The 26,419-nt window shown below is 47.9% G+C and overlaps 1 protein-coding gene across 1 annotated transcript in view; it reads left to right on the plus strand.

The window, feature by feature from the left end:
• LOC137536021 (glutathione S-transferase P 1-like) overlaps positions 1–26,419 on the plus strand; it is a 158,945-nt gene that overhangs the window by 57,640 nt on the left and 74,886 nt on the right. The window lies entirely within an intron of this gene.

Below are 26,419 nucleotides of genomic sequence, written 5' to 3' on the forward strand. Positions count from 1 at the left end.
AAAAATAAACATAAAAGTAGATATAACATTAAAAATGAATGTGGTGATAAAAATAATTAATAGACATAATAGTACATGAGTAATAAACGAGATAGAAATGATGAATAGTGTGAAACATATAACATAAGACCATTAGACAAATAAAATTAGTAAATTAGTACATTCAATAGTAATTATAAAAATAACTCAAACATTGTGCAAAATGGCAAATTAATGATTTATACACTGCAAAGGATTATTTGATGATTGATGATTGTTTTATTATTATAACATGTACATCTAAAGGGATTCTGGGGATGCCTTTTACTATTGTAATGCCATCAGTGGGAGAACAGCATGTAACAGCATGCTTTGTGTTAGAATATCAGTGACACAAAAGTACACTCAATCACTTTATTTTAACACAGTGACGGGCTGTACCCTGTAACAATTATGCAGCCACTACACTACACTATACTACGCAGGTGATGTACTGTATGCTACACGCCACACACAACAACATAAATATTACAGCAGGATCAGTCCTCAAAATTAATTTTGAGGTCATTACTTGGTGAATAGTGATGGATGGATGAATAGTGATGGATGTTCACTGGCAAATAGTTCCTGGCGAACGGTCGTGTCTCGCCGTTCCCGTTTAACGAGAACTATTCGTGTTCGCCATATACTTTCCCTGGGCGCAATCTTTTGAACCTTCACCCTAAAATCAGGTGGGACAGGATGACCAATCAGACATTTTTACTACTCGTGCCACTCCCTCCCCTCCCCCATAAAATGACCCCAGCATGAGCCAGTGTAGGGAGAGGTGCTGCTGCTGCAGATTGTTGGACAGATAAACAGGAATGTTTGTGTGATTTTGTGCTGTGTAGCTGTGTTATTGGTGTTTAGCATCTTGCAGTTTGCCAGCTAGGGATCTCAATAGTCTTAATTAGGACTGAAGATTACCACAATACAGTAGTCCTTGTGGGGCTGTTCAAGTGCTCATTATTACCATAATAGCCCTGTAAGGACTAATATAGATCTTGGTATTATTTATTGTCATTGCTGTTTCTGGTGTGGTGTCTTGTAGTAGGGCTTATATACACCACCACCCATACGGTGTCATCGTCACAGCCTGTCACAGTGCGTCATATACCAACAGCCTTGTGTTTATGTCTGTCACCACTATCCTTTAACTATTATTAAAACAAATACACATTGTCATTGGCTGACCTGTCCTGCAACTAACGTGCCATTAAAGTGGAAAATGACAAGACAAGACAAATAACATTTATATCGCGCTTTTCTCCTGGCGGACTCAAAGCGCCAGATCTGCAGCCACTAGGGCGCGCTCTATTGGCAGTAGCAGTGTTAGGTAAACTTGCCTAAGGTTTCTTACTGAATAGGTGCTGGCTTACTGAACAGGCAGAGCCGAGATTCGAACCCTGGTCTCCTGTGTCAGAGGCAGAGCCCTTAACTCCGAGCAGTGCAGAAACTATGGAAAGATGCATATCATTTTGAAGCTCTCTTTCTCCTCTTTCCAACGATATATAAACCGCTACCCTGCACCTTTTAGTTTTCGCAATTTTTGCGATTAAGGTCACGGCAAATGTGATTTCGAACGCGAAAAATAACGAAAACTAAAAGGCTTAGGGCGGTGGTTTAGGTGTCGTTGGAAAGAGGAGAAAGAGAGCTTCAAAATGGTATGCATCTTTCCATAGTTACTTGTATTACACAGGACGACACTTTCCCCAGTGTCAGCAGCTCCATTCAGCTGCCGACTTTGGGGAAAAGTCGTCCTGTGTAATACAAGTAACTATAGAAAGATGCATACCATTTTGAGGCTCTCTTTCTCCTCTTTTCAATGACACCTAAACCACCGCCCTACGCCTTTTAGTTTTCATTATTTTCGCGACCGAAATCACGTTTGCTGCGACTTCGATCGCAAAAACTAAAAGGCGCAGGGTGGCAGTTGATATATCGTTGGAAAGAGGAGAAAGAGAGCTTCAAAATGGTATGCAACTTTCCATAGTTTCTGCACTGCTTGGAGTCCCTTTAACCATTACACCATCCAGCCACAAAAAATGATCAGATTTCAAGATGACACGTGATAATAAATTATTGAAAATTTCAAACATTATTTTACAATGCCTGATATCTCAGGCCTCTCGTGCAGTGTATGAAATTAAAGCGTTTTAGGCTGGCACATGCCACTTTTTTCAGGCCTATGCTACTGTGCCTGCATATAACACATTTTAATAGTATTGTAGTTTGGGAGTATGTCTTTTTTTATATATCAGGGATGAAGACTGAAAAACCCTTGGGTCCTTTTTGATGTGATCCACTTCACTTCAAGACAACTTTCTCTATTTATAGAAAGGACTATACTGAAAACATAAAGCACAGAGTCTTGCAGTGTCTTGTAGTACAAAAATATCAAAAATCTTTATTGACACCAATACAAAAATTCTTAAAAGAGGGAGGTCTCTGCAGGATGCTCCTCATTTACATGAATGATTATCCAAAACAGGAATTCAACAATCAGTAGTAATAAAGGCTTCATGTATTCAACAAAGTATCAATTGGCAATGACACGCTCGTTTCGGGCGTATAATGCCCTTCACCAGGCCACTGTATAAGCACTTTCTATAGATCCTGTTGGCATTACATGGCAGGAGCAAGGAACGAAGCAAAAACTATGCCTGACCAAGCAGACGCATATCACACAATCCTGATGGCAGGCATTTAAATGACCAAGCGGCTTAGGCAGGAGTAAACATACAGATAAGTTAATTGGCTCCCCCTAAAAATTGGCCCTAGACTACAGTACTTACACTACATAATATAGACATATGGCAATGGTAGGGATTAGATTGTGAGCTCCTTTGAGGGACAGTTAGTGACAAGACAATATATATATATATATACTGTACAGCGCTGCGTAATATGTCAGCGCTATATAAATACTAAATAATAATAATAAATAATAATAATAGTATTTTGTACTATATAACACATTTTAGACAGGTTACCACAGCACCTATTCTAAAGACTTTTATTTGAAAATCTAGACTCTATTTTATTCCATTCATGCATTAAAAAAAGCCTCTGTGTAAAATACGGTATGTATTTTTTGTCAAACATTTTGCCATCGATCTCCCTCACCTGGGTATTTGGACACTTTGTACACCTTTGTTAAAGTGGACCTGAACTCTTGCACAGGACAGAAGGAAAACATAGAGAAATGCACCTCGTATGTATTTAGAGAGTTTAGCCTGTCTAATTTCCCCTCATTTGCATCTAATCACAAGTTGCAATTTGATCTCTCCCCTGTGTCACCTGACTGCCTCGACAGATAAGGCAGATAAGCTTAGTTGAAAGCACAGGATGTTAACAATAACTCTGCTTCCATAAAAGCAGGAAGTAGAAACAGTGCTGTTTTATTTCAGGATTTGTATCAGTTGTGACAAAGAAATGTTTTTCTTTAAAGGTTATTATGCGGTTGCGTATCTTTTAGAGCAGAGAGGAAGTTCTGAGTTCGGATCTGGTTTAAAAAAATGTGGCTGCAGAGATGCCCTCAGGGCCCTTTCCACACTGGTGTGGTGCGGCATTTTACCACAGCCTACCGCTAGAGCTCTGTAAAGTGCTGCAGAACATGTCAGTGCAATATAAATACATAATAATAATATGGTAGGTACAGTGACCAGATTTTTGTAGGCTCAACCTGGGACATGGTTGGGGGGGTGCGGCGCACGTAGCGCGGCGCACCGAAAAAGGCGGTGGCTGCGCGCCGCATCGAAAAATGGGCGTGGCCATGACATTCTATGGACGGAGCTAACTTAATGATGTAACAGCGAGGCATAAGAAAGCAGTGTTTACGCCATGATGTGGTCAAACGAGGATTCGCATCATGGGTGTGCAGAAACTGTGTGATGCTATTTAATAGTATACCGTAACCCCAAAACAGCAAACATAGCCAACTATGACCATTAAATAATAAATGCAGCAACAGTTACCCCGGACACCACAAAATAAACACAATGGGCAACATGTCAGCACAAAATAAATGTATTGCAGGCAACATGTCAGCACAGAATAAACGCATTGCGGGCAACATATCAGCACAAAATAAACGCAATGGGGGCAAACATGTCAGTACAAGTTAAACGCAACATGGGACAAACATGTCAGCACAAGTTAAACGCAATATGGGGCAAACACGTCAGCACAAATTAAACCCAATATGGGGCAAACATGTCAGCACAAATTAAACGCAATATGGGGCTAACATGTCAGCACAAATTAAACGCAATATGGGGCAAACATGTCAGTACAAAATTAAACGCAATATGGAGCAAACATGTCAGTACAAATTAAACGCAATATGGAGCAAACATGTCAGTACAAATTAAACGCAATATGGGGCAAACATGTCAGTACACATTAAACGCATAATGGGGCAAACACGTCAGCACAAATTAAACGCAATATGGGGCAAACATGTCAGCACGAATTAAACGATATGTGGGGCAAACACGTCAGCACAAATTAAACGCAATATGGGGCAAACATGTCAGCACAAATTAAACGCAATATGGGGCAAACATGTCAGCACAAATTAAATGCAATGTGGGGCAAACATGTCAGCACAAATTAAATGCAATGTGGGGCAAACATGTCAGCACAAATTAAACGCAATGTGGGGCAGACATGTCAGCACAAATTAAACGCAATGTGGGGCAAACATGTCAGTATAAATTAAACACAATGTGGGCACATTTCACCTGGAAAAAAAAAAGCATTTACTCACCTGACATAAGACAGGTCCCCTCACGCAGCCGGCCTCTGTTGTATGCAGCTCCTCCGGACGATCCTCCTTCAATCTCCCGCTCTCCTCTCACAGGCAGAGCAGGGCTGCGGCAAGATGGCGTCCGGAGGAGGAGCCCTGTACTGGAGACACAAATAGTCTCCAATACAGGGCTCCGCCTCTGGGCGCCATCTTCCCGTAGCCCTGCTCTGCCTGTGCCTGCCGGAGCACATTGCAGGCTGCTGGAGCGGGGCTGCGGGGAATGAACTAGCGCAGCGTCTATGAGACTAGTTCATTGTACGGTGGCCAGAGTCCCGAGGCCGGGACGTCCCCCTGCTAAAAGCGGGACGTTTCCCGGGACCTCATGCAGCGTGGGACAGCTCCCCCCGAAGGCGGTACGCGTCCCGAGTAAAGCGGGATGTATGGTCACCGTATGGTAGGACATTAGACTATGGTAGGGGTTAGATTGTGAGCTCCTCTGAGGACAGTCAGTGACATGAATATGTACAGGTAGACCCCGGTTACGAACAAGATAGGGACTGTAGGTTCGTTCTTAACCTGAATCTGTTCTTAAGTCGGAACAATGTGCTATCTCTGTCCACTGTACCTCTTCTGTGCCCCCTGTGCCTCCAGTATCCCCCTCTGTGTCACCTCTGCTCTCTGTGCTTGCTTATACAAGTTTAAAAGCCATTTTTTCTTTGAATTTTTTAAAATCGATTTTCTCAAAATACTTGTTCTCATGGAAACACTGAATCATATCGGCGAGTCGTTCGTAAGTCGGGGACTACCTGTACTCTGTAAAGTGCTACAGAAGTTGTCAGTGCTCTATAAATACATAATAATAATATGGTAGGACATTAGACTATGACAATGGTAGGATTAGATTGTAAGCTCCTCTGAGGACAGTCAGTGACATGACTATGTACTGTGTAAAGTGCTGCAGATGTCATCAGAGCTATATAAATACATAATAATAATAATAATAATAATAATAATAATAATAATATGGTAGGACGTTAGACTGACTATGACAGGGATTAGATTGTGAGCTCCTCTGATGACAGTCAGTGACGTGACTAATTCAGTGGTGCTCATCTGAGCTAGGATATCCGAGATACTCGGATATCCTAGCTATCTTTTCACTATTCGAGCTCGAATACCGAGCTCGAATAGTATTAGCTATCCGGGCTGTGCTATCCGAGCGCACTCCGATAGCAATCAGCTATCCGGAGATATCCTAGCTATCCGAGCTCGGATAGCGTCACGAGCTCGGATAGCGTCACGACAGACGTCACCTCGAGCGTCCTCACAAGCGAATCAGAGGGCTCCCAGCGACTTACTGACTGATAGTACTGAGAGACTGCTCCAGTGCTTTTTGTCTGTGTGCAAGTGCATTTCTATTGTTCTAAACCAAGCGTTTTTACACTCCAACACTTGATATTCAACTGTATTGCTTTGTTTTGTAGATAGATTGTATTTTAGGCAGTTTAGTTTGTGTGATTAGGGACTAGGAAGGGAGACTGTCACTGCTGCAGCTGCAGCCAGCAGCTAGGCCCTGTGCCTAGGCAAGGCAGCCTGCCCTGCTCTGTGCTCTAGTCTCTAGTTACCTGTGCTCTCACCTGTCCTACTCTACTCCTGTACTACTACCAGAGCTGGGACAAGGTCCTCCAGCACCCAAGGCTGAGACACCAAAGTGCGCCCCTCCATCCCTGCCACCCCAGCCGTCACACACTGATTGCTATTAGACTAAGAAGCGCCACAGGGCCCACAACCTCCCCAACACCTTAATATCTAGTTATCTGGTTTGCAGTCACTGCCATGTATCCCCTTTTCTTATTTCTTTCTGCTTCAAACACAATTAGGAATGAAAGCTGAATGAATTGTGCGCCCCCTCCTACACTGCGCCCTGAGGCTGGAGCCTCTCCAACCTATGCCTCGGCCCGGCCCTGACTACTACTTCTGTGTTAGATAGATTATTGTACAATTTTGTAGTTAGCAAGGCCCAGCTTTACTGCTCTACCTGTCCTGCTGTATCTGCTCTCTGTAATCTAGTCACACCTGTTCAATTATTTAGCTAGATTCTTCTATTGTTTAGTTAGTAGTACTGTAGTGTACTGTACTCTAGTCTGTGTATAGGGACCGTCCGTCACTGCGTTACCTAGGGTCTTTGTGTGCGCAGTGCACATCTGCGCTGTCCACACCCTCTCGTTAGTGCTACACCTGTCCTATTGTTTATATATTACTTCTATTGTGTATTCGCTGAATTGTACTGTAGTCTGTGTATAGGGACACCGCCAGTCAGCGTCAGCTAGGGTCTTTGTGTGCGCAGTGCACATCTGCGCTGTCCACACCCTCTCGTTAGTGCTACACCTGTCCTATTGTTTATATATTACTTCTATTGTGTATTCCCTGAATTGTACTGTAGTCTGTGTATAGGGACACCGTCAGTCAGCGTCAGCTAGGGTCTTTGTGTGTGCAGTTGTGTGTGCAGTGCGCACTCTCTCGTTAGCGCTACACCGATCTCTGCTGTAGAGTACACCTGTCCGTCACCTCACACACCCACCACCACCAGTCCCACCCCATTAAAGTACCCCACTTGTCCCACCCACCTTTACATACATAAGTTTTTTTATTTATTTGTATAATATTAAAAATATACGATGTCTGGCACTGGCAGCTGCGGTTTGGGCAGGGGCAGCAAGGGCATCGCCAAGAGAGGAGGTCGTGGGCGTGGCAGCCGCGCCACCACCACCATGCGCAGTTCTGCGTTTGCACCAGTGGCTATTCCGCCATTAGCCACTGGCCGTGGACGCCTTGGCCGCCCAACAGCTGGGAGTCACGCTGCAGAGACACAGCAGCAGCGTGTGGCGCAGCTGTTCCTCCCACCGTCAGATCGTAGCCGTCCTATTGAGGAGAAGGACGCAGACGCTGTGGTGGAACTGATGGTGGATGAGCAGGCCACCATTAGCTCTGGAACCGAGTCCTCCACCTCCACCACCACTCCAGTTCGCAAGAGCAGCAGCAGCCGACCAGCACTGCCTGGGGAGGAGGAGGAGGAGTGCAGTTCTCCAGCCCCAGCGGGCGACACCAGCACCCTGTCACTCAGCACCTTGTTATCCCCAAGCGCAGTGGGGTTATGGAATGCTGTTGCGGCAGAATTGGCGGAGGAAGGAATGCTCATGGGCACTTTGGGGGATGATGCTTTGGACAGTCAGACAGTGGTGACTGTCCATCCGCCCATGCTTGCAGAAGGGGAGTTTGTGGGATCCCAGCAGGACATGTTTGCGGAGGGGGAGGATGATGATGACAGGGTGAAGGACAGAGACTGGGTGCAAGGTCCTGGGAGTGGGGATGTCATCAGCTCTGAGGAGGAGGAGGAGGATGCGTCTGTGGGCCTATCTAGAAGGATCAGCATCGCAGGCATGGGCAGGATCACAAGTGGGCGTGGTATGCAGGCCACACAGCGTGCTGATCCGGAGACGAGTTCTGCCAGTGCCACCACCAGCCGCACCAAGAACCCCCCCCCCCAACCACCACAGGGAGACCAGCGGCAGCAGCACCTTCCAGCCGAAGGGGCAACTTCACCTCCCCAATATGGAATTTTTTCACCCTGCCATATGTGGAGTGCAAGTATGCCACCTGCAATCAGTGCCGCAAGCAGCTCAGCAGAGGGAAGGAGCCCTCTGCATTTGGCACCACCTCTCTGGTCAACCATCTTGCAGGGAAACACTTTCATGAGCATGAGGAGTTCGTGAAGTTGAAGGAAGCTGGCAGTGGCAGTGGCAGACCCGCCACCACTGCGAAGCCATCGGCAGCAGCCACCCGCCCTCCTCCACCTCCAGCAGCACCAGCAGGAGTGTGTCAGCAACGCACTGCTCCTCCTCCCTCTGCAACTCCTGCCGCCAACACTGAGGCCTGTTCTGGCAGCCAGTCCTCAGTGGCCTCCTCTGCTCCCTCCACTGATTCCCGTGCCAGCAAAAGGCCTTGCCAGACCCTGCTCAGTGACACCTTCCAGGGGGTGGTCAGGGTTCTGCCTCCCAGCAGCCGTCGCGTGCGTCAGCTGAACGGCTTGCTGGCACGGGCCATGTGCTCCCAACTCCTGCCTTATTCCCTTGTGCAGGAGGGGAGCGACATGCGTGCACTCCTGATGTGTGCAACCCCCGATTGACCAATCCCCAGCCGAAATTTTTTCTCACGCACGGCCATCCCTGCACTTCACTGCTCTGTGATGGCCAATGTCAGGAGAGGGCTGGAGCACGCAGTGGGTCAACGGGTCCACGTCCCCATGGACTCGTGGAGCAGCCGGTTTGGGACAGGCTGCTATCTGTCCTTCACCGCGCATTGAGTTAGCTTGGTGGAAGGGGGTGAGGAGGGGGGAGCAGCATCGGGCACTGTCAGAGCAGCAGCACCAACAATGCAGTGGGTGGTGCCACCATGCAGGGTCAGCGGAATTGCAGCAGATTCCTCTGATCCACTTCCATCCTCCGGCACACCAGCCCAAACCCCCCGCCTCAGCAGCAGCGTGAAGCCCTGCCACTGCCAAGCGCTGCTGGAATTGGTCAGCCTGGGGAAGACCAAACTGACGGCGAACCATGTCCTGGCCTAACTCCGAGAGCAGGAGAGGAATTGGCTGACCACCAGAGGCCTCAGAGTCGGAGAGGTGGTGCCCGACAATGGTGCAAACCTGGTTGCTGCAATCGGCAGGGGAGACCTGACCCACATCCCCTGCCTGGAGCACGTCCTGAACCTGGTAGTCCAAAAGTTCCTGCGGACCTACCAGGGGATGGACTGACTCCTTGAGGCGGCAAGAAAGGTCGTGCGTCATTTCCGGCACTCGCCTGCAGCCGTGGCGAGCCTGGAAGAGGTGCAGAAGGAGCTGCACCTGCCACAGCACCGGCTCATGCTCGATGTTCCAACTCGCTGCTGGAACTCCACCCTGGCGATGTTGGAGCGTCTGGTTGAACAGAGGCAGGCTGTCAGCCAGTACGTTGCATGAGCAACAGTTGCCTCCCTCACTGCAACTGGGCGTGCCGCCACCAACCTCATGTCCATCATCTCCACGGAGGACTGGGGGCACATGCAGCAGGTGTGCTCAGTCCTGGCACCCTTCCTGCAGGCCACCAACATGGTGAGCAGGGACCATGCAATGGTGTGCGAGTGGGTCCCCTTGGTGTGTGTGCTGGACAGGGCCCTGTATGCACTGCTGGAAGAGGAAGCGGCAGCCTTGGACCAGCAGGAGCTGCAGGCAGCTTCACAGGCCACCTCTGAGGAGGAGGGCTTGGAGTTGATGGAGGTCCCTGACCTTGCTGCTGATGAGAGGGATCAACAGAGCGCAGCTGGACTGGTGCGGGGGTGGAGAGAGGATGAGGTGGAGGGGGCAGAGGAAGAGGAGGACAGCACTGTCGGCTCTGGGGCTGCCGATGATGTGCCAGCAGACGTGGCCAGACTCTTCCCAATGGCAGCGCACATGCTGAGGTGCCTGCGCAAGGACCCAAGGGTGATCCAGATGAAGCAGAGGGAGGACATCTGGATCTGCATGATGCTGGACGCACGTCTGAAGGGGAAGCTCAGCCAGTTCCTGCCTGCAGGAGGAGACCGTGCGCAAGAAATGTGGGATTTGCAGCTGTCCCTTGTTGAGCGCTTGGAGGAAGCCTTCCCTCAGACATCCACCCCCACTGTCCAGCCAGCACAGAGGCAGCAGCAGGTGCCTGCATCCACCAGCAGCAAGCGCACGTGCACCACAGACCTGCTCTCTCTGACCCAAGAGCTCTACATGAGTGTAGAGCTGCCAAGGACTAGAGAGGATGTGCCTGCACCAGCATTCTTCTCCAGTCACAGTCAGCGCTTGACCCGCATGGTGGCTGACTACATGGGGTCCTTCAGCGGGCTTGACAGCGTGGCCCCTGTTGATCCCATGGAGTACTGGGTCAAGCACTTGCCGATCTGGAGCGAGCTTGCGCAGTATGCCCTGGAAGTGCTCTCCTGCCCCCTTCCAGCGTACTGTCAGAGCGTTGCTTCAGTGCAGCCGGTGGAGTCGTCACTGAGAAGCGATCTCGTCTGTCTCACAAGTCTGTGGACAGACTGACGTTTCTCAAAATGAACCAGGCTTGGATGGAAGGCGAATTCCTGGCCCCTGTTGTCGGCGAGAGGGGGACATGAAGTGGCGCACACACATTACACCTGCTGCTGCTGCTGCTGTATTTCTTCCTGCTGTCTGTGTGTCTCGATTGCCAGGGAAAACATTACAAGGTTCTGCTGCCCATGCACCACCAGCTATTACGCTCAACAATAGCTGCATTATTTTGAAAAAAAAAATGTAATTATTTTAGAGGTGTCCGGGTTGAAAACTGTGCTGTCCCAATTGTGTATTGGACACAATGTGGGCTTCACGACCTCTGTCTGGAACCTCATGCTGTTCATTTACGGCCCTGGAACCATCGCTAGGACCCAGGGCCTATTATGTCTCGCTGCCTGCCCTCCTGCCTGCTGCCAAATGCCAGTCTGCCACATACACTCCTCCTCCTCATGCTGCCTGCTGCTGTATTTCCTCCTGCTGTCTGTGTCTCCTCTCCACTGCCAGGGAACACATTACAAGGTGCTGCTGCCCATGTGCCACCAGCTATTACGCTCAACAATAGCTGCATTATTTTGGAAAAAAAAATTGTAATTATTTTAGAGGTGTCCGGGTTGAAAACTGTGCTGTCCCAATTGTGTATTGGACACAATGTGGGCTTCACGACCACTGTCTGGAACCTCATGCTGTTCATTTATGGCCCTGGAACCACTGCTAGGACCCAGGGCCTATTATGTCTCGCTGCCTGCCCTCCTGCCTGCTGCCAAATGCCAGTCTGCCACACACTTATCCTCCTCACGCTGCCTGCTGTTATATTTCCTCCTGCTGTCTGTGTCTCCTCTCCACTGCCAGGGAACACATTACAAGGTGCTGCTGCCCATGCGCCACCAGCTATTACGCTCAACAATAGCTGCATTATTTTGAAAAAAAAATTGTAATTATTTTAGAGGTGTCCGGGTTGAAAACTGTGCTGTCCCAATTGTGTATTGGACACAATGTGGGCTTCACGACCGCTGTCTGGAACCTCATGCTGTTCATTTACGGCCCTGGAACCACCGCTAGGACCCAGGGCCTATTATGTCTCGCTGCCTGCCCTCCTGCCTGCTGCCAAATGCCAGTCTGCCACACACACTCATCCTCCTCACGCTGCCTGCTGGCTGCTGCTGTATTTCCTCCTGCTGTCTGTGTCTCCTCTCCACTGCCAGGGAACACATTACAAGGTGCTGCTGCCCATGCGCCACCAGCTATTACGGTCAACAATAGCTTCCTCCTGCCTGCATAAATTTGAAAAAAAAAATGTACTTCATTTAGAGGTGTCCAAGACACATAATATAATGATAGAGAAGAAGAAGATGATATAGAAGAAGAAGATATAGAAGAAGAAGATGAATAAGATATAGAAGAAGAAGAAGAAGAAGAAGAAGAAGAAGAGGAAGATATAGAAGAAGAAGACGAAGAAGAAGAAGATATAGAAAACAAAGAAGAAGATATAGAAGAAGAAGATATAGAAGAAGAAGAAGAAGAAGAAGGAGAAGGAGAAGATATAGAAGAAGATATAGAAGAAGATCTAGAAGAAGATGAAGAAGAAGATATAGAAGAAGATCTAGAAGAAGATATAGAAGAAGATCTAGAAGAAGAAGATATAGAAGAAGAAGAAGATATAGAAGAAGAAGAAGAAGAAGATATAGAAGAAGAAGAAGATATAGAAGAAGAAGAAGATGAACGATGACGTAAATGAAGACTTCCAACAACCATTTTGGACACACCTTCTCATGCCAACACTTTTCATGAAGTTAATTTACTATTTTTGATACCTTTTTTATAACTACTACATCACCACATAATCACTTGATGTTCTTCTTCATAAAAAAGGTGGTTTCATGCATCATTGACCTCCAATACAAGTTTTAAAAGCTATTTAAGGCCAGCTCGAATATTTTACTCGAATACAGACTCGGATAGTGACGTCGGATATCCGAGGTCGAATCGGATATTCGATTAACTCGAATATCGAACTTTGAGTGAATTCGGATAGTTTACTATCCGACTTCGACCAAACTCGAATAGGATAATGAGGTATCCGAGCAACACTGGTTACTATGTACTTTGTACACTGCTTAAAGGGAACCAGAGAGGAATGATTTGTGAAAATAGAAAAAAGATTTTATACATACCTGGGGCTTCTTCCAGCCCCATAAGCCTGGATCGCTCCCACGCCGCCATCCTCCGCTTCCTGGATCCGCCGGTACCGGGCCCGTCACTTGCGGCGGACGCGGCCAATTGTCCGCATCACTGGGGTTCTCTCCATACATGTACGCATGCGGCTGCGCAGTAAGCAGCCACACGCGTAACTGTATGGAGGGAGCCCCCTGTGATGCGAAGAATTGGCCGCGTCCGCCAGCCGACTGGCTGACTGGCGGTAATGACGGGACCCGGTACTGGCGGATCCATGCAGCTGAGGACGGTGGTGTGGGAGCGATCCGTGCGTATGGTGCTGGAGGAAGCCCCAGGTATGTACAAAATCTTTTATTGATCCTCTCTGGTTCCCTTTAAGGAAATAGTGCTATATACAGTATAAAATACATACGGTAATTACAGTAATAATAGTACCCCTGTATATCCCTCCCTTGTAGAGCCCCCATTCACAGTTCTACTCTTATAGTTTCCCAGATCTAGCTCTCCTTATAGTGTCACCAGCAATAATGTTTTCCGTTTACTGCTCCCCTGCAAGTATGCTCCTTTGAGAGGTAAAGGGTCCACAGTAGGCAAGAGGGCTGTGAGAGCAAGAGAGAGGAAGCGATTGAGCGAATCAGCTGATTTCGGCGCACAGCTTTGAGAGCTGAGCTTCGAAACTGGGTGTCGTCATAGCAGCAATGCTATGATGCGCACCCCGCGTAGCGGTAATTCGGGTCTCTGGCAGCTGCCAGACCCCGAATTACATCTCCCTCCGAGTTGCAACAACTCGGAAGGGGAATAGTATTTACACCGCCTCTCAGTTTAGCGGCAGCAGGGAGAGCCGTCATTTGGCTCTCCCCGCGCCGAACTGAGCGCCGCCGATATGACATGCTCCCAGGGATTGAGGGCAGAGAGAGAAGGATGGCACAAAAAGAGAGAGGCTGGGCAGAAAGGGGATAGAAAGTACAAGAGTAGGCAGAGGTTAAAAGATGCAGGTGGACACAAAGCACTTAGCATAGGGAGGGTAGATAGAAAGAGGGCAGGGGTGCAGAGAAAGTTAAAAAAAGGGCATGGAGACAGAGCAAGAGACAGTTTTGTATGCATATGTACAGTTATACACAGTGTAATTACACTGCTATGCTGGTCATTAGTATCATTTAGCAACCCTGCCCACCAGAGATGGGAAGTCCGGATTTTTTCAAGGATTCTGATGATTCAAATCGGATCATTGAAAAGATCCAGATCTTTGAACCGAATCTTTGAATCATTTTACTAGGGAAGCAGACTGGGGGTGAAATGACTAGCAGGACAGGACTTTCCATGCACTGTACATTCTGTTCAAGCCTGGCTGCTAGTATAGCAAGCATAGCTCCCAACTGTCCCTTTTTCAGAGGGACAGTCCCTTTTTGGGAGCCCTGTCCCTCTGTCCCTCTTTCACCCTCATTTGGCCCTCTTTCAGGACTTTGTCCCTCTTTCTATGCAAATATATATATTTCTATACTAAAAATGTGTTGGATTGACTCTAAACTTTATTCCCAACCTTTAAAATGATATAATACTAATTTTAAAATGTTACTATGAAGTAAAATGAACCAGGATAGAAAGGACCAGTGTGGTTTGAATTATAAAACAACATATTTTTCTTATGAAATCTTTATGGTATGTGTGACTAGAGGCGTGGTGAGGGTGTGGCCAGGGGTGTGGAAGGGGCGTGGCCTAGGTGTCCCTTTTTCTCATCTCAAAAAGTTGGGAGGTATGTAGCAAGCTATGTGTCAACTTCACTTATATATTTTACTTTTAGCTCTGTTTTAAGACATGGGGCTCGGTTCACAAAGCGGTGATAACTCAGTTATCACGCCTAAAAGACTTTAGGCGTGATAACCTTTGCACCAGCAAAGTTATCCCCGCTTTGTGCTCTAACTCGCGCGAAGTTTCCGCGCGTACGCGCGTGCGTGCGCGCGCGCGCAAAGTCCCATAGGGCTTAATGGGCACTTTGCGCGAAGCACGGTGCGCTGGTGCGCTACGCGTGCAAAACTTTGCGCGCGGGAGTTCGCGCGAATTCCTTCAGATCACGCCTAAACTAAGTTTAGGCGTGATAAAGGGCTTTTCACAGGCGTGCAAAGTGTTTGCACCGCTTTGTGAATCAGGCCCATGATATGTAGACTCGTGCAGGATGATAAGATAACCTTTCCCCGCCTAAAGAGAGAGGTTTAGCAAGTAAGGGGCCTTATCCCCTCCAGAGCTAAGTTAACAGTTAAGAGTTAACATTTTATGGCCTGCCCATCTGATTCTCCCTGAGCATGCTGGGTATTCTGTAAATCTGAGCTTTATTTATTTACCACCAAAGCAACAGGTGTGTATGCAGCACAGCAACACACAGGATCTATTAAAGGAGTACTGTGGGTTTTTTTTAAAAAGAAAAACGGACACCTACTTGGGGCATCTACCGGCCCCCTGAAGACATTAAAGCAGGGGTCAGGAACCTTTTTGTCTGAGAGAGCCATAAACACCACATATTTTAAAATGCACACAATAGCCCGACCTGGAAGCCGGCCTGGCCAGGTCGGGTGCGCCACCGGAGAAGACTGGGAGCCTCCGGAGCGGCGTCGAGGGCACGTCCTGCCTACCACGGGCTGGAGGAAGCCCCAGGTAAGTGGATTTGTATTTGTTTTTTGTCCCTGAACCCTCCCTTTAATGCAGGGTTAGGGAACCTATGGCTCGGGAGCCAGATGTGGCTCTTTTGATGGCTGCATCTGGCTCACAGACAAATCAGTAGAGTTGATTCACTAAGCTACACTGCTCAAGTAGCGCAGCTTAGTGTGGCAGAGCAAGTAAAATTTTCAAAGTAGGCATACTACTGTTGTAGCATGCGCTATTAGCTTACTCGCGCTCCCCCCAAAACTAACAGCTGCTCCAACTGTCCCACCCTGGATCCTGTCAGGTCCAGTAACTTTGTAGAACCAGATCCCTGCACTTTGATTGGCCCAATAGGCTGCCTGTCACTTGATGATGTTGCTGAAACCCAAGAAAAGCTGAAGACGTGTCTGACACTTCCGCTGCCCGGCAGACCAACTGTATACACATCACCATGGCAACAGGGACCTGAGCCCTACTGTCCCAGTTTGAAACATATTGTATGGCTCTCATGGAATGACATTTTAAAATATGTGGCGTTTATGGCTCTCTCAGACAAAAAGGTTCCTGACCCCTGCTTTAATGTCTTCAGGGGGCCGGTAGATGCCCCAAGTAAGTGTCCGTTTTCCAGGTCGGGCTCTTGTGTGCTCCAACGTGCGTCTCACGCGGGCACGCTGATGTCATCGGACGTCCTCCAGACTGTACTGCGCAGGCACAGTAGTTCTGCGCCTGCGCAGTACAGTTCTTAGACGCACGTTGCAGCGCACAAGAGCCCGACCTGGAAGCTGGCCTGGCCAGGTCGTGTGCGCCACCGGAGAAGACCGGGAGCCTCCGGAGCGGCGTCGAGGGCACGTCCTGCCTGCCATGGGCTGGAGGAAGCCCCAGGTAAGTGTATTTGAATTTGTATTTTTTTTAACCGCGGATCTTCCCTTTAAGTCCTGCATCGTCCCTGCAGGATCTTCCGTTCCCCGACGCCGGTCACGGTGTCATTATTCGTCTAACTACTAGACGAATATCACTGCAGCTGCGCAGCCAGGGCTGCATGTGTCCTCGCTCACGATCGTGTCATCGGGACTTACTGCGCAGTACAAAGCTTTCTCGAACTGCTCCTGCGCAGTAAGCTCCCGATGAAGCGATCGGAAGCGAGGACGTGCACGGTCCCGGCCGCGCAGCAAATGCAAGATCCTGCAGGGATTGATGTCTTGCTTGTTGATGTCCCATTGATGATGGGAGTTGATGTCTTCAGGGGGCTGGTAGAAGCCCTAGGTAAGTGTCCGATTTTTTTTTTTTTTTAAAACCCACAGTACTCCTTTAAAGGGAACCTGAGGTGAGAAGGATATCGAAGCTGCCATATTTATTTCCTTGTAAACCATGCCAGTTGCCTGGCAGCCCTGCTGATCATCTGGCATAAGTAGTGTCTAAATCAAAACCCAGGAACACGCATATGGCAAATTCAGTAAAACCTGAGTCAGAATACCTGATCTGCTGCATGCTTGTTCAGGGTCTATGACTAAAAGTATTAGAGACACAGGGTCAGCAGGGCTGCCAGGCAACTGGTATTGTTTAAAAGCAAATACATATGGCAGCCTCCAAATACCTCTCACCTTGCCAGCAGTGATAGTGGCTGCGTGAGGACTAGGAGTTATTAACTTTGTAACCAAAGAGCTGCTGCTTATGGTGCTGTAATATGATCCCTCACCCTTAGTGAGCTGGGAGGAGTTGCTTCTCTCACTCCCGAGTCCCTAACTCTTCACAGCTGAGCACAAGCTGCAGTTCCTGTTTCTTCCAGCAGACATCCACTGTGAACCGAATCGTTCATTGTGATGATCCGGATGATTCGACTCACAAAAAAGATCCGGATCAAGGATCCGAATCATTCATGATCCGGACAACACCACTGCCCACACACTAACCACACAGTTGCTAGAGAACAAGAAAAGCCGGCACCCTGCACTGTCTCCCTTCTCACCCCTGTATCCTGTGATGAAGGAATGGTGTATATCAGCTCACGGAGGGAGAGGGGGAGGATCGTTCAGCCAGGCTGCCTGTCAGTGTCACATTCCAGCAGAGCAAGCCCTGCCTGCTACATCTGTGTAAAACAGAATCAGATACTACCATACCTCCCAACTTTTTGAGATGAGAGACCGGGACACTTAAGCCACACCCCCTGAAACACCCCCTGACACACACCCTGACACACCCCTAGTCAAATATATATATATATATATTTAAATCTGCAATTGTCATTAAAAATGGTGGGGAGAAGGGTGAGGGTGCCCAGGGTGTGGAGGTGAAAAAAGGATCGAGGCACCAGCCGGCGGCTGTGGTGTGTGGGATGCGGTCTGGGATAATAGTGTCCCTCCCGCCCTCCGAATGTGCCCCCCAGTGTCCCCTTGTATGTAGAAATTAGGAGCGCAGCGGAGCGGGCAGTCTTACCATTCCTACTCGCATACGGGCATCTTGTCTTCTCCGCTTCCTGCTTCCTGTGACGTCACAGGAAGTAGATGGAAGCCAGAGCCCTATACGCAAGTAGGAATGGTAAGACTGCCCGCTCTGCTGCGCTCGTATCTCTCCATACAGAGGGACACTGGGGGGCACATTCAGAGGGAGGGAGGGACACTATTATCCCAGACCTTCTCCCACACCACAGCCGCGGCTGGCACCTCGATCCTTTTTTTACCTCCGCTGCCGTCGGGACACAAGGGGGTGAAAACGGGACGGTTGGGGCCCCTGTACTACCTCTCTCCTGTGCAGAGCTCAGAAGCTCCTCTTCCTCCTGGAGCAGCCCAGGCCTCACCGACCCTGTCTGCAAATAAAGAGGTGGGGTGTAGAGCACTTGTAACGCAGGACCTGAGAGAGGGAGAGCTGAGCAGCGGCGAGTCTATACAAAACTCAAACTAGTTCCAGCAGAAGCGTGAGAGCCAGGAACAGGACTCTGGCTGCAATCAGAGTTTGTGTGGTACAGGGAGGGGAAGAGGTGAGCAGAGAGGACTCAGAGGGAGAGTGCAGGCTGTAACTGGTGGCCACAGGCAGAATGAATGAATGAGACGGACAGCTCTCTGCCATGCTGCACAGACTTTACTGCCCGCAGCCTCTCAAACAATGCTGGATTTCTGGCACCCTAGGCCATGGCCTAGGTGGCCTTGGCAGAAATCCGGTTCTAGACTTTTTTCTGCCTGAGGCAAACTTGTGATGATGCGCCCCCCCCCTCTCATTTGGAATGATAGTAAAGCACCCGATAATTTACTCTGCTTCATTCAGTGTTCTCACATGACATGCTGCAGCTCAACACAATAGCACACTGGCTGGCTGTGAGTCTGTGACAAATAAACTGCTCACCCTTAGCCACTCCATTCCTCCTCAGTCAGGACAGCAATGCCACTGTAACAGGTTTCTACTTTCAGGCTAAGTTCACAGTGGGACGTTAAAGTCGCGCGTTAAAACAGCATTTAACGCAGAATAACTCACTGCAATGAAAAATCAATGCCCTGTTCACAGTGCACACGTTGCGTTGGTGTCTAACGCTGCACGTCAAGTAAAAGTACTGCATGCAGTGCGTTATACACGTTATTAGCTGCGTTGGACTGTTTGCACATGCTCAGTAATGACTTGGAAGCATACTTTTCATTGCCTGTATTTTTTACTGTATCTGCTGTATTCGACGGTAACGCTGCGTTGCCACTTTTTGGGCGCATTGCGTTGTAAGCTTGCGGTGCGACTTTAACGTGGCATCAAAACGCAACGTCCCACTGTGAATCTAGCCTCAGCCAACCAGGAGGAGTTCACCAGACACTGACCAACACGAATTGGTTCAATTTGGATTTATTAAAACAAAATAGGTTAAAAGAATAATAAGTAAATGAACAAGATAAATCTACAATATCATAAATCAACAATCAATGACACTCTTCTTAGCTTTCATCTTCTCTATTACAGCTGATCTAAACATGCCTGTGGGTAAAAGAGGTTATTACACTTATTAAAACACTACATTCTTCTGCCTGTGAATTAAGAGTGGGTTAGCAACTCTAAGGCCTGTGTTAGGAATCCGGCTCTGTGTGGTTGCACCTGCTGGTGGCACTTGGTTTCGGGACTGTGCTAACATCTATCACCAGCAGGTGGCATTGTGCAGCATGTCATGGACATTTCTTTGCCTGCCGTTCCCTGGTTCACCTGCTGGTGGCTCTCTGCATCTGGACAGTAGTAATTCTATCATTCACCAGCAGGTGGCCCTCATGCTATCTATCCTGGACAATTATGCATCATCTGATGGGATTTGCATTTAAGGACTCCACCCGCCTCAGAACCTTGCCAGAACCTCAGTTCAGCTTGGCTGTCCTGATCGCTGTGTTCTGTGCTCCCTGCTCTGAGAAGCTCTGCTCTGATCTGATCTCCTGGTTTATGTTCTTTGCTTACTCTGACTCTGATTTGCCTTGCCCTTGTCTGCTGTTCCGCCTGGTCTGTAAATATTTCTGTATATTGTTGTATAGTTAGTTAGTTAGGATTGCTGTGTTTATGTGGGTTGCACTGTGGGATTTACCATTTGCTAATTTGTATATAATTGCACTGATTGACAATAAAACTGTTTATTTCACATTCGTTGGTTTCCGTCTCAGTTTTGCTGCACATTGTGATCTATCAGTTTGCTGCTAAGAGCAGCCGTAACAGCCTGGTTCACATTAGCGTTCCAGGTCCGGCTTCCCCGGACCCGGAACGCTCCGTACACAGCGGATGGTGAACGGATACATTGTTAATCAATGTATCCATTCACACTCGTGCGCCGTCCGGATCAGGATCCGATCCGGGAACGCAGCTCAGGGACAGTCCGGCTTTTTTTCCAACATGCGCTATTTTTCAGTCCGTCCCGGTGCGGCTGCGGACCCGGGCCAGATCCTGACCCGAACATGCGGCCCATGCTGTGCAATGAGAAACGGATGTTTCTCATCACACTGGCAATAGGACCGGATGCTTCCAGCACCGGTCCTATGCCACTTGGGGGGCCCGGACTACACGCCGGTATCCCCCATGCTTGCAGTGCCTTTCCGGCACTGCAATGTATCTAGTTCCGGCTACTTTATTGTAGCCGGAACTGATACATGCATCCGGCGCAACTTGTGGCCAGCGCAGAGACCCGTACGGTCTCTTTGCGACCCCCGGACACTTGCGGACTCGAACCGCAAGTGTGAATGGGGCCTTACTTTAAATATACCCCTATATATTTGCACCTAGCAAAAGAGAATACAACTCTTCTGTGTACTGTATAAATGGCTATAACAGCCTTGCCATTGAACTGAGAATATAGCGCAGCAAATTAGGTCCATACCCTATCAGTTCTCTGTCCCTTTCAGCCATGTCCAAACTTGGGGCTTACTCTATATAACTACGGTACTTCTGTTGAGATTTCTGGTTCCAGAAAACAAGTAAGATAACTCTGATGCTAGATATATATAATAGCTCTGATTCCACTGGGTATATTTAATCGTTGCAGGCCTAGTGCAGGTGGGGTTCGTTGAGTAACATATAAGTAGAATTAAATAAATAAATAACTAAACAAAGATATGGTTTCCTTGGTAACTCTCCTCAGAATAGTGTCCAGACAGTAATAATCTTTGGCAAAAGTGTTGCAGCCAGGGGCGTAGCAATAGGGGTAGCAGAGGTAGCGACCGCATCGGGGCCCTTGGGTCAGAGGGGCCCAGGAGGGCCCTCCCTCAACTACAGTATTAGCTCTCTATTGGTCCTGTGCACATAATAATCAATTCTACAAATGCTTTGAATAGTGGTAATCATTAACAAGCTGTTCCCCATCCCCTTCTTGCACCTCTGACACTGTAGTTGCCATTGGTAGGTTTTGGTGCTCCGTATCAATTGCTATGTATAGAGTGCTTGGGGGGCCCCATTGTAAAACTTGCATTGGGGCCCACAACTCCTTAGCTACGCCACTGGTTGCAGCAACCTCCAATTATGACACTTGCTGCTTCTTGCTATTGTGCACTCCTTTGTCACAGATGCAATCAATGGTTTCTCATATTCTCTCGTCAATATATTTTACCTCAACAGATACAGAAAGGTAGATCTCCAGTCACCAAATCTCTTTATATCCAATGGTGCCCATACACAATACAATAAAAACTTTTGATTTTCCAGTTTTTTTCTATCTAAATGATCGAATCGAATGAAAGTAGAAAATATTTTTTTCGCCGATCAAGAAATTCAAACGATTATCCCGTTTTTTTTAAAAAAATCTGATCGGACATGATGGAAAAATCTTTATATTCGATCTAATGGAATAATCAAATTAAATTATCTAATAAAAAAAAAAAATGAAAATTTGTACCATGTATGGCCACCATTTACACAGATTCCTGAATGTATTGCTCTTTCTAATTTAACTATTGTGAGGTTTGCATTGCAAGCTTCTAGACTTTCAGATTCTGGTCAAACTAGGGTTCATACCAGGGGGATTATAACTTTAATACCGCCAGCAGCTAGTTCTAGAGGGGGAAAGTCTCAATCAGGGTGTCAAGAACCGGCCCCGCGGCAAGCCTGCAGATATGGTTCCCGACTGCGGGTTTGACCAGATCGAGAGGGGAAGCAGGCTTAGTCGAGCTGACACAAGGCTGTGACCCCTCAGAACACTTCTCACTGCCACCACCAGCTGCCGCTAGACACTTCCACTCTGCTGTCGAGTGATCTGCATGCAATCCGCGTTTTCGTATTCGGGTAAGCTTTGTGCTTTAGGCCGAATACGAGAACGCCACGCACACACACACAGTACAATCGTACAGTAGCAAGGCACAATCAGGCACTGAATCTTGTAACGCAAGTTACACTGCAGTCTCTTCTAGGCTATGAGTGTTAGCTTAGTACAGCAGAAGTCAAACTTATTAAATAACGATTTAATATTCCAGAAAAAAGTGGAACAATGCAGAAAATAATATAGCAAAAAGATTTACAAAAAACAAAGTAAAAAGTTACAAAATAAAAGTTACAAATATACACACGGCAAATTGCATAAAATAAAACGGGGGATAAACAGAAATTGCACTTTTACCAGCGCAAATGTCCAACCGTGGAGGGACACGAAATTTCCGATTCGATCGGGATCATCTCTAGGGATGTGCTACCCTCAGGAGAAGATGATTTGTGAAGGTCTTCTGCTGGCTCTTTATAGCTCGATTTGTTGCCCAGGGCAATAGATGTTCAGTCCCACAATCTAATGCAATTTCCCCAAAGTGTGACATCACCATCTGCCGAGCCCCCTGTCACATCTGGGCTAGCTGTGACATGCAAATGTCAAGGCTTTTCCTGCTCCCGGTTACAGGTGACAAACACATTGGTGACAACTTTTAGCAAGGCTTTTCAACATTCCAATAGACTGTAATATGTAAATTCCAGAGTTTCCTGATAGCCTTAGAAGTCCACAGACTCTGGTAGTCTTGATTTATATATTGGGACAATGGGCTGTCTACATGTACACAGAGTTCAAAAGCCATGCAGACTAGCCTATTCTTCGTCAAGTGGCTGTTAATTAGCAGTTCCCTGCTACCAGAGGAACTTAATGCAAACGTAGGTTCATTGACATATGGACAATCACCTTAACAGCTTCCTTGAGCCAGGTGACAATACCTTCAAAAGCCAGACTGGCTTTTAGCAGACATACATATCTGAGGTAGTACACAGTAGACACAAAAATGAAAAAATATGTTCCTGTATTATCCTTAACATCATAACTAGCTGCTATCATGACACAGGGTAGCAACATTCACTTAAGTGGTTCTTGAGATATCACCATTCATTCAACTTTACTGTATACGCTAGCATTAATTATTTAAGCAAACAGCAGGGAGATCAGCTCTCTATGAGGAGAATCACAGTTACTCTTTAAGAATGAAAATAAAACACTTGTTAAGGCAAAGTTCACCTCAGCAATAAGGAATTTGTATATGCAGCAGAAGTATTTCACTATCTGTTATCTATTTAACCACTTGAGGACCACAGTGTTAAACCCCCCCTAATGACCAGGCCATTTTATGCAAAATGTGCCACTGCAGCTTTAAGGCCAAGCTGCAGGGCCGCACAACACAGCACACTAGTGATTCCCCTCCCCTTTTCTCCCCACCAACAGAGCTCTCTGTTGGTGGGGTCTGATCACCCCCCAGATGTTTGTTTGTTTATTTGTGTTCATGTGTTTTGTTCTTTTTAATAAAAAAAGTGTTTTTTTTTAATTATTGTTATAAACCCCCTTCCCTCCCTCCCCCTGCCAGCCAATCCCCGTGATCAGCTGTCATAGGCTTCAGCCTATGACAGCCGATCACTTCTGTGCCTCAGGAGGGGACAGTCGTGTCACACGGCTGTCCCCAGTACAGCGCTGCTGCAGATCGCAGCTCTGTACAATGTAATTAGACGGTGGTTTCGCCGTCTAACAGTCTACCGAGCGGCGATTGCTGCTCAGAGACTGAAGGCGGAGCCCCGCTCCGCCCACTAAGCAGGAAATGCGCGCGCAGCCTGTGCGCAATCTCCTGTAAGACAGAGCCCCAGGACACTGATCGGCGTAAGGCGGTCCTGGGGCTGCCACCGAGGCCACGCCCATCGGCGTGACGCGGTCAGCTACAGGTTAAATTTCATCCTCCGGCTTCCTCATTTACTCTTTGTATGATGATTATAACACTGTCTCTGCTTCTTTCTTCAGTTATACTGCCTCACATCACTCTCCCTGTTCTCTACCTCTGGCTTGTTAGGACGTCTGCCTTTATACTTTCCTCAGGTCTGTCACTGCTGTCCTGCCTGTCACCGCTGATCTCTCCCTCTCTCTTTTCTCTCTGCTCCCTCTCATGGCTTGTTTGGGACCCCTTGTAGAAGGTGGATGGCTGCTGTGTGGATGGATTCAGGCTTTTCTTAAGGCCTCTGCACCGCCATATTCTTCCGCCTCATGACATCCCATCTGCTCTGTCACTCCGCCATTGGCTGACTGCACAATCTCCTCAGAGAGAATTGGTTATATCCAATCACTCTAACGGCTCCCCGTGCGCCTCCTCTCAGTGTTGCCGTTGCCTAGCAACCAGGAGATAGGTGTGCATAAAGCTATACGCAACACGCCTCCTCTCGTTAACCTTTCCCGGACCAACACAGCACGAATGTACGTCCAGCAGGTGGTACTGCGGCCCTGACTGGATGTAGACTCTACATCGCATTGATCAATAGAGATCGCCCAAACAGTTTGCTGGCGAACAGTTGCCGGTGAACTTCCGGGGGATCGCGGAGAACCACAAACTTTTCCGGAAGTTCGGTTTTTACCCATAATGCACCATTAGGGCCTACTTTGACCCTCTACATCACAGTCAGCAGGCACACTGTAGCCAATCAGGCTACACTCCCTCCTGTAGCCACTCCCCCCCCCCTTATAAAAGGCAGGCATCGCCGACCATTTTACTCACTCGTGTGCCTGCAGTAAATATATATAAAGCTCTCCTCCCATATTATGACAGGCTACACCACCTCCTCCCTTCTGCTGTGCAAATCAAATGAAACACTGCTGCTCTCCTGCCTCCCCCCTCCTCACTCACTGTCAGATTCCTCACACAGCACAACAGGCTGCTTTTCCCCAATGATAGCCTCTTCACCTCTCTTCCTCTCACTTCTCCTCCTACTCTGACTGCATGCTGTTAGTGCAAGCACAGTACAAAAATTCTGCCCCTGTAATCTCTGCGCTTGATGCAAATGTTTCACCTTGTTTCATGAGAGAACCGGTCCTGGGAGCAGGAATGCACCATAAACTCTGGTCTCTTATTACCGCACATTCCACCACACCTAGGCTCAAAGAAGATGTTACGTGCCTTTCAGCAGAGACTGTGGTGCTTTTTGAGGAGGAAGAGAGATATGTCTTCTTTTCTGGAAATATGTTGCCACCCACTGCTGTTAGACATAGAAATCTGGTATACAGAGTTCCACTCATCCACATATACTGGGCATGTGCAATTTATGAACTCCCACTGGTATAAAGGAGTACATGCAAAATAAGTGAAAAAGAAATGTGTATGCTGAAAATGGCCACTAGTAGAAAATTGGTAAAATTACCAATATTCTACTATTGTGCAGCAGTTATTTCAATAAATGTTACTAATAGTTTACTATTGATTAACTTAACCCTATTCTCACAAAAGTCATTCCTCTACCAATGCCTAACACTAACTGACACCCTCCCCCCCCATGATGCCTAACCGTAACCGACCCCGACCCACCACCACCACCACCAATGCCTTACTCTAACCAACCCCCCAACCGATACTAAATCCTAACCGATCTTCTCCACCGATGCCTAACCCTAACCGACCCCCCCCCCCCCCCACTAATGCTTAACCCTAACCTACCCTCCCCGCAATGCCGAACCTACAGATAATCAAGCTGCCTTCACTGCTGTAAATGAAAAGTCGGACACCATGGACGTTTGGGCATCCCACAGGCACCCATGATATTTGCACCCGCTATTTGTAGCTGCAGTTTGCTGACGGCAAGATTTCCATCAATTATCACTACCTTCTTTTGAACATGTAAACAGGGGCATAACTAGAAATCATGGTCCCCCTTTGAAACATGTGGATGAACCTCCCTCCCCCCATGGCCCGCTCAGGTCCATTTTGGGGGGCAGGAGGGGTCGCAGCGTGAAGGGAGAGCATAGTCACCTACATCAGCGAGGAGAGGGGCCACTCCCCCCCCCCCCCCACACACTCAGCTCGGGCTCTCCCCTCAGCGCT

This window comes from Hyperolius riggenbachi, chromosome 10 (assembly GCF_040937935.1).
Source record: "Hyperolius riggenbachi isolate aHypRig1 chromosome 10, aHypRig1.pri, whole genome shotgun sequence".
NCBI classification, from domain to species: Eukaryota; Metazoa; Chordata; class Amphibia; order Anura; family Hyperoliidae; genus Hyperolius; species Hyperolius riggenbachi.